Below are 10,161 nucleotides of genomic sequence, written 5' to 3' on the forward strand. Positions count from 1 at the left end.
TGTAATGCTTGTTGGGTATGGAGTTGAATTGAAATGTTTCAGGGAAACATGTTATTTTGCGCATCTGAATTATGGTATTTTATAAAGATATGATCTAGTTTTAAATATGAATGCTTGATGATTAAGCTGAAGACACTTGGTAAGATGATAATCTTGGTATAAATGTATAAGTGGTACTATAATAGGCAAGGTAAAATGAGTATGAGAGACACATGTATGATGACATACAAATGCTATGTTTGTGGTTTAATTGAGAATATTTAATCATTAAATGAATACCATGTTATATGCTTTTGATTTTGTATAAGTGTGTACGAGATTAAGGTTGACCAAAGCTTGGAAAATAGCCTAGGTATATTCCACACAGGCAGAGACACGACCATGTGTCTCAGCCGTGTATGGAACACGACTTTGGGACACGGGCATGTGGAGCCTTAAAGTATGAAATTTCCAAGATTTTCGTAAGTTCTCGGTTTAGTCCCGAACCCTTTCTAAAGTATGTTTTGGGCTTCGTAAACTCAAATAAGGGACTATGTGTAAGTGAATGAATGTTTTGAAATATGAATGAAATTTTATGGCTCGTATTTTAGTTTAATGTTTGTATGTTTGTCCGGTAACTCCTCGTACCTTATCCCGGCCTCAGGTACGAGTAAGGGGTGTTAATTATATCATACTTTTTGATTCATAGGGAATTTTTCCTAATTTTTTGAGTCCCTTTTTCTTGAGATTTGATTTGGTTAATTGCCTAACTAGTTTCTTTCATTCGAATCTTATAATTTTCTCTTATACAATTATTTGTTCTTATTCTTAAAAAAAAAACATATTGGTAGTAATTCTTTGTTTTTGAGCTTAAGTATTTAATTTCATATTCTAAAATGAATCTCATGTTTATGCAATTGATGTTAGTTGTTTTTCTAGTTAGGTAATTTATCAAGTTAATCTTGATTCTAACTATTTCTCTTTCATCATTTATCCACACCTTAACCCAAAACCCCGTTACAACCCTTCAAAGACCTTTTGATATGTGTATCATCTCACTTATAGTGGTGGAGATTTGATTTTCATGCAAGCCTATGGCAATAAATTTTCATGTTTGACTAATGAGTGCTTAATCATTGAACCTTAAACACATTGAGTGATTTGGGTTAACCTTTAGGGAGGATGTCAACCATTGTCAATTTGGAATTAAAGATAATTGCTTAGATAAAAGGGGATGCTTATAATTTTATGATTAAAATGCTCAACTTTGACTATTTGAAACTTTAATGTTCTTTTAGTTAAATTTTCAACGTATGACTGCTTCTGGATTATTTTGAAACATTATTGATGAGAATTATAAGTTGAAAAGAATTTATTTTGATTGTGAGTTGAGGATCTTGCTTGGGGAGAAGCAAATGCTTAAGTGTGGGAATATTTGATAAACCGTAAATTATACATATTTTTACCCTATGCTTGGCATACTTATGAATGATTTTTTCCTTGGTTTTAGTGAATTTGATGCTCCTAATCCTTTAATTTCATGTTTTTATACTCAGGAGAGTTAGAGGTAGTGAAAAGAGAGAGAAACGAGCCAAAACGGACAAATTGGGCTTAAAACAGTCTTACACACGGCATAGTCACTTCCACACGGGCAGTCCATGCGCCCGTGTGAGGCACACAGGCAGTCCACTCGCCCGTGTGTCATGGTCGTGTCGACATTAATCCAAGTCAGAATTGCACACGTTTTGAGCACTTACACACGGGCGTGGCACACGGCCGTGTTACTGCGAGCCCAAGCCTAGTTCTATTAAGAAAAGGGCATTTTTAAGGGTTTGGAAGCATTCTAAAGCCTATATAAACACCCTAGAAGAGGATGAGGGGGGAGACAGAGTTAAAGGCAGAAAATACTCGCGAATAGCCATCAGAATCACCTCGAAGCCAGGATCTACGTCAAGACTGAAGATTTCCATCCAATTTCCTAGAAGTTCTTGAAGTTCTTTATGTTTTGTTGTTTTCCAAACTTTGAGATTTTTTCCATTATTATTATGAACTAAACCCCCTAAATACTTAAGGGAGATGAAACCTAAGACGAATTTTATTACTCTTTGATTTATATGATAAATATTTATACTTATTCTTAATTGTGAGTTTTAACCCTTGCTTTAATATTCCAGGATATTAATTCAGGTTCTTGATGTGCTTATTCAGTGGAGCAAATATCTCTGTTTAAGAGTAGATCATCCATAATTAAGCAGAGTTGAATGCAATCTTAGAGATAGTTAGACATAAATCTGCCGGATTAGAGTCAAATCTAATAAGGCAATCCATAGATCGAGTTAATGCGACAATAGGGGTTTTAATTAGAAAGAGATTTCAATTAATCAACCTAGAGTCAGTTGTTTTTAGTCTCGAAAGGGATAACAACATAAATCAGGGATTTCTAAGGATTAAGTCAAGTGAATAAAACGTCTAAGTCAAATGTAAGAAGTGAAGTCTAGGTGGATTCTTTCTTGGGTATTGTCTTCTCCATTAGTTTTTTCTAAAGTATTTTCCAACTTTCATCTCTGTCGTAATCTTAGTTAAATTAGAAAATTAGTTTAGTTTAAAAACATCCTTTAATTCTTAGGCTAAATAATAAAAAAGATAGTAATTACTTATACTTTTAGTCCTCGTAGGTACGATATTTCCGGTCTCACCATAACTATACTACTGTTCGATAGGTGCGCTTGCCTTAAGTCGAATTTTTAGTTAGTTTCGCGAGCATCATAGAGATAAGTGAGATTATGTTTGACTACTTTGTTGATTTGTTTTCAACCCTGATGGTACTGATTTATTTAGCTTTTTTGAGTTCCCTATGTTGGAAAAAATCTAGTTTGAAAATGATTTTCTTGTACAACGAAAAATTAAAATTTTGAAAACCCACTCAGTTTGTAATATTTATAGCAATAAATCTTAGTATAAAATAGTAATTGTGTTTTCGAATAAGAGGATCCTTGAAGTTTTCCTATAACACACCTTACTCGACCCAATAATTGAATTCGAATATGGTGTGCCACAACTTACAATCATACGAATTTAGTAAAAGTATTTGAAATTTATAAAGACTTAAGATATTGTTGAAATCCTCAATATGAAAAAGACAAAACAATCAATTTAATTATACGCTAAGAAAATTATTTTAGACAAAACATTTAGCGGAAGCCTTATAAAAGTCGATAAAGTTATTATCTTTACAAAATTTTTAAGTGCATCATTGGCAGTTAATTATAAATCAAAACAGTTTGGCGTACATGACTAAAATATTATCTCATAAACAATAGTTCATTGGATAAAAAACACATATATATACTTCTAGAGTTTATAAAAGATTTTATGAAACATTTTAACAAAAACAACAAATCAGTGCAAGTTGATACAAAACATTTCTACATGGCACCATGCCCACGATATGCTTGATACGGAAATTAACAAATGCTCACAATCAATAGTGTTCTGGCGTAGTCCCTTTAAAATTTTCTTCCTTCAACCAACACTCTTGAGAAAAAAAATATAACAGAACAAGTTCAAAAGAACTTAGTGAGTTCCAATAAAAAAGAAAGCACATATAAATCATACATGTTAATACCCAAGATGATATCAAATCATTGAGAAAGGTTTAAACATAATGATCATAATATGCCCACTGGAATTCATAGAATACATACTGACTCGATATGTCCACTTAACACGACATAGAGGCGATCACTATCTACCAGCTTAACCATAACAAATACTCAACCGATCCTTATGCCAACCTTGTACCCAAAATTTAGAATTAGAAATATATCAATCAGTCGTATTCATGTACAAACTCCCCCTTAAATCCTCATATCATTTTTTTTAAATAAATATGTTTTCTTGTGATTTGTCAGTCCGGTTGTAATATAGCTGCCTTACCGGAGGAATCATAAATATAATCATTTTCTTCAACATCATATCTCACATATCACATATCGCATATTGATGGTATTGGCTTGTGCAATAAGAAAGGTATTTACTTTGTAACACAGATAGACCATACTTAATTTGATGGCATTGGATAACCACCACGAAAACAGACACCATTCATACATTATTGAGAGAGATTACTTACTAATAAACCATAATATATACATATTTTTATCCCATGCTTGGCATATTTATGAATGGTTTTTGAATTTGATGCTCCTAATCCTTTAATTTCATGTTTTATACTCAGGAGAGCTTCGAATAGTAAAAAGAGTAAGAAACGGGCTAAAATAGGACAAATTGAGCTTAAAACAGTGTTTCACATGCCTAGGCACTTCCACACGGGTAAACCACATGCCCGTGTGAAGCACACGGGTAGACCACACGGCCGTATGTCATGGCTGTATCAACTAGAAACCAATTCAGAATTACACACGGCTTGAGCACTTGCACATGGTGGGGGCACATGGCCGTGTCCCTGTTGAGCCCAAGTTTAGTTCTATTAAGAAAAGGCCACTTTTGAAGGTTTTGAAGCATTCTAAAGCCTATATAAACACCTGAGTGGAGGATTAAAGGGGACATGCAGAGTAGAAGGCAGAAAAGTACTCAAGAACAACTATCGGAATCATCTCGGGGATAGGATCTGCATCAAGACTGAAGATTTCCATCCAATTTCCTAGAAGTTCTTTGGGTTCTTTATGTTTTGTTCTTTTCCATACTTTGAGATGTTTTCCATTGTTATTATTATGAACTAAATTCCCTAAATACCTAAGAGAGATGAAACCTAGGACGAATCTTATTACTCTTTGATTTATATGATAAATACTTGTTCTTATTCTTAATTGTGAATTTTAATCCTTACTTTAATATTCCAGGATATTAATTCAGGTCTTTGATGTGCTTATTCAGTGGAGGAAAAGTCCCTGTTTAAGAGTAGGTCATTCATAATTAAGCTGGGTTGCATGCAATCCTAGAGATAGGATGACATAAATCTGCTGGATTAGAGTCAAATCTAATAAGGGAATTCATAGATCGAGTTAATGCGAATATAGGGGTTTTAATTAGAAAGAGATTTCAATTAATCAACCTAGAGTCAGTTGTTTTTAGTTTCAAAAGGGATATTAACATAAATCAGGGATCTTATGGAATAAGTCAAATGAATAAATCGTCTAAGTCAAAGGTAATAAGTGAAGTCTAGGTGGATTCTTTCTTGGGTATTATCTTCTCCATTGGTTTTTCTAAAGTATTTTCTAACTTTCATCTCTGTCGTAATCTTAGAAAATTAGTTTAGTTTAAAAACACCATTTACTTCTTAGGCTAGATAATAAAAAGATAGTAATTACTAGTACTTTTAGTCCTCGTGGATAGATATTTTTAGTCTCACCATAACTATACTACTGTTCGATAGGTGTGCTTGCCTTAAGTCGAATTTTTAGTTATTTTCACAACCATCAAGTTTTTGGCGCCGTTTCCGGGGACTAAGATATTAGGAATGCTTAATTTTTATTACTTTAGCCATTTTTTATTTTTTGTAATTTTATTTTATTTTTAATTTTTCTTAAATTACTAAATTTTCTTTTATTTACTTATGGCAGGTTTTTATAGTTTATGACTAGAAGAAACCAGTCAGGACCTCTACTTTTTGATAGTGAGATCGAAAGCACAGCTCGTAGAAACAAAAGAGAAATAAGGCGAAGCCTACAATACATAGAGGAAGGGCAAAAGGACGATATTGAAACCAGAACCGAGGAGATGACTGATAATCAAAATAATCCGTTACCTCCTGTGGTTGCTGGAAACCTAGTAAATCAGGATCCTACTCCTCGTACTATGTATGATTATGCTAAACCTACTTTAACAGGAACTAAATCGAGTATAGTTAGGCCTGTTGTTGCTGCAAATACTTTTGAACTGAAACCTAACACAATTCAAATGATACAACAGTTTGTTCAGTTTGATGGTTTGCAGGATGAGGATCCAAACACTCATTTAGTAATTTTTTTAGAATTCTATGACACTTTTAAGATCAATAGCATTTCTGATGATACCATTCGCCTTCGGTTGTTCCCATTCTCATTTAGGAACAAAGCTTAACAGTGGTTAAACTCGTTACCACGAGGGTCAATCACTACTTGAGAACAAATGACCGAAAATTTTTTACTTAAATATTTTTCGCTGGTTAAAATGGCTAAATTAAGGAATGATATCTCTTCTTTTGTGTAGATGGATTTAGAAACTCTTTATGATGCATGGAAGAGATACAAAGACCTATTGAGAAGGTGCCCTCACCATGGGTTGCCTCTATGGTTGTAGGTTCAGACTTTTTACAATGGTGTGAACCCCTAAATAAGGCAACTTATCGACACAGCCGCCGATGGAACGTTAAACAATAAAACACCTGAAGAGGCTTATGAATTTATTGAAGAGATGTCACTGAATAACTATCATTGGCAAGTCATGAGAACGAAGCCGATGAAAGTTGCTGGTGTTTTCAACCTCGACGCGGTTACTATGCTATCTAACCAGGTAGAACTTTTAAATAAAAAGATTGACGATTTGTATGGTTCTACTCAGGTGCATCTAATGATGAGGTGTGATTCAAGTGGAGGAGGAGTACACAACACAGATTACCTATCCTTCAACCCTAGCACCGAGGAGGAACAAGTCCACTATATGGGTAATAATAATTCTAGATCTCAAAATAACTCGTATAGTTACACTTATAATGCAGGTTGGAGGAACCATCCCTATTTCTCTTGGGGTGGTCCAGGAAATCAAAGACCATAACATCCTTCAGGTTTTCAATAACCACCTTACCAGCAAGAAAAGAAGCCGAACCTTGAGGAGATACTAACGAAATTCATCACGGTATCTGAAGCACGTTTCCAAAACACCGAGACAGCTCTTAAAAATCATCAAGCATCAATTCAAGGACTCGAGAATCAACTAGGCCAGTTGGCAAAGATGATTTCAGAACGACCACAAGGTAGCTTGCCGAGTAATGCTTAATGCGATTACTGTTCGAGATGAAGAAGGGTAGTTGAACCTGAACCAGAACTGAGGCAATGATTTGTGGTAAATAAAGGTAAAGATGAGGTGGACCACAGTAAGCAAAAATTGGTAGGTAGAGAATATAAACCTCGTGTGTTATACCCCAGTGCAACAAGAAAAGACCACTTGGACGAACAATTTGGTAAATTCCTTAAATTATTAAAGAAATTACATATTAACTTACCATTTATTGAAGCTCTTTCGCAGATGCCAAACGCAGTTAAATTTTTAAAAGAGCTTTTCGCAAATAAGCAGAAGTTGGATGATGCGTCGCATATGGAGTTGAACGCAGTTTGCTCGGCCATTCTACAGAATAGACTACCCAACAAGTTGAAGGATCCAGGGAGTTTTACGATTCCTTGCTTAATTGGTAGTTTAAACATTAACAATGCTTTGGCTGATTTAGAGGCAAGTATTAATGTCATGCCCTATAAAATGTTTAAACAACTTGGTCTTGGGAAACCCAAACAAACTAGGATGAACATTCAATTAGCAGATAAAATAATTAGATTTCTTAGAGGTATTATTGAAGACGTACTTGTTAAAATTGATAAATTTATATTCCCAATTGATTTTGTTGTTCTAGACATGGAAGAGGATAGTAACATGCCTTTAATTTTAGGAAGACCCTTTTTAGAAACTGCTGGAACTATCATTGATGTTGGCAAAGGTGAATTGATACTTCATGTAGGTGATGACACGATTAAGCTTCAAGCTCGTGATTCTGCAAAAATATCTAGTAATTGAGACGATTGTTTAAGTTCTATTCACTTGAATAATGCTGCAACTCAAACTTCTTTGCAGGAATCCCCTAGAAAGAACGTGATGGAGCCTCATTCTAATCCACGCAACAAAAACAGAGTGACTTATGAAGAACGAAGGCTTCAGATCGATGAACTAGACGAATGGCGAACATATGTCAAGGAGAAACCAAAAGCACACGATGGATTAAAGTGACACCTCGATAAACTTGAGGATGAAACAACGGAATTTAAGGTGAGGATAAGGTATTGTTAGATGAACAGGACCCTCGAATTGCTAGTTCAGAGCTTAATACAAAAGGAGCGACTCCCTTCACGGTACTGAATATTTTTCCATACGGTACAGTCGAGGTAAATCATTCTCAATTCGGCACCTTTAAGATAAATATTACTCGACTTAAACTTTATGTGGATAATAGAATTGATAATGAGAAAGAGGAGTCTCGATTCCGTAATCCACCGTAATCACATGAAATTGAGGTAAGTCGAGCTTAGACTTTAAATAAGTGCTTCTCGGGAGGCAACCCAAGCACTAACACCACTAACTAGTTTATTTTAGCTATTTTTACTGTTTTTGTGCAGGTACAGTGGCCCACACGACCTGCACACACAGGTGTGTCCTTGGCCGTGTGGAAACAGGGCTAAAAATTCCCCAAATATCGAGCCACACGACCATGAATTCGATCCACACGGCTGTGCGACACGACCGTGTAACACACACGGCCGTGTCATAGGCCGTGTGAAATCTAGAGCTAATTGTTCAAATTTTAAATAAGTTAGGGAGCCATACGAGCAAGTCACACGGCCATATGGTTGAACACATGAGCGTGTGGTATACTACACGGGCATGGGAGAAGCGAAGGACATGGCACACGGTCGTTCGACGCGGCCGTGTGCACCATACAGCCTGGACACACGGGCGTGTCCCCAGGCCGTGTGACGATTATACACTCAACTTTTACGACAAACACGGGCTAAACTCGAGCTACACGGGCGTGTGACACAACCGTGTGGCCTAACACAGGTCTCACACGGTCGTGCCCCTTTAAAATCTCCCAAACCCTAATTTTTATTTTCTTCTTCTTTTTCCCCAAAATCTCCCAACCCTAGCCGCCGACTGTTACCAGCACTCCCACCTACAGCCATCGCCGCTCGCCCCAAAACTCAAACCAGCCCTATCCTCACCCTCAACCCCCTCCTTCCCCTATCCTGCGCGCACACCTTTTCCCCTCCTTTCTTTTTCCCTTTCACCCTCAACTTCCTTCGGGCCGCACGACCTAGCCCCCACGCCCGTGTTCCCCCTTCCAACCAACCCAACCTCACCCTCCTTCACGCCACACAACCTAGCGCCCACGTCCGTGCCCTCCCCGTTTACCGTCGTTGACCACCATACACCCCATCGGTTGGCCATTCCACCATTGTTTTTCCTTTTTTATTTCATTTATTTTTATTCTTAAATTTTATTTTTCACTTTATTTCTATTCTATTCTTTATTTATTTTTGTTTATTTTCTTTCATTTATGTGTATTATTTTGATTTGGAGTTGGTTTTGATAATTTCTATGTTGATAAATACTAGTTTAGGTTAGTTCTTCTTATTATTTTAACTCCATTGCTACTATTATTCCCTTTTATTTCATTCTTAATACTCCATGTTTAGTTCATTATTTTAGTCATATCCATCTCTTGCTAATGCGTTTAGTATATTGAGTTATTACTCATATTTTAATGTTTGTTGTATCGTCCTTTTCGATCCTTTGTCATTTGATTTTTCACTTTTGAATTTTATACATTTTTAATATTCAGATATACGGTTTTACGAATGGATTACTATAATGAATTCTTTGGATTCTATGTCAATACTAAATTTATTTTTCTTATTAGTCCTTTCTTCTAATTTTGTAGGCTTATAATGACAAACACACGAGGCAGGAAAATTGATGTTCCAGCTTCGAAAAAGCGGAAGGGTCCTGGCACAACCTCCTTGAGCACCTCGACTGAAGCCCGTCACCCACTACTTCGGTTCTCCTCTAGCCTACAAGACGACCTGTTTCAGCTTCTACGAGTGGGCCGATATATTGACTGGGCCGCTTTGGAATAGGTCCAACTTGCTCACCCAGTTCGTTTCCATCTCGATACTGCCCCGTGGGATCGGTTCTTTTCAATTATCGATCCTACCTATTCAGAGCTAACATTGGAGTTCTGCACTACTTTCCACCTACAATATGTGATGAATAAACATGACGAGGCTGGTACTATTTTTTTTAGACTTGGTGGACTTGTCAGGCATATGAGTGTACCCGAGTTTAGAGCTGCTTTGGGCCTCTACACAGAGGAGTTCATAGCTTCAGAGAATTTTCTATAGCTTCACCGTTACATACACT

General features: G+C 36.3%; 1 non-coding gene across 1 annotated transcript; it reads right to left on the reverse strand.

The window, feature by feature from the left end:
• Positions 1-6,156: 6,156 nt before the first annotated feature.
• On the reverse strand, positions 6,157-6,263 carry LOC128289729 (small nucleolar RNA R71). Its single transcript, XR_008279374.1, has one exon. It is a non-coding gene; the product is annotated as a small nucleolar RNA R71 (small nucleolar RNA).
• Positions 6,264-10,161: the final 3,898 nt, after the last annotated feature.

This window comes from Gossypium arboreum, chromosome 2 (genome assembly GCF_025698485.1).
Source record: "Gossypium arboreum isolate Shixiya-1 chromosome 2, ASM2569848v2, whole genome shotgun sequence".
Classification (NCBI taxonomy): Eukaryota; Viridiplantae; Streptophyta; class Magnoliopsida; order Malvales; family Malvaceae; genus Gossypium; species Gossypium arboreum.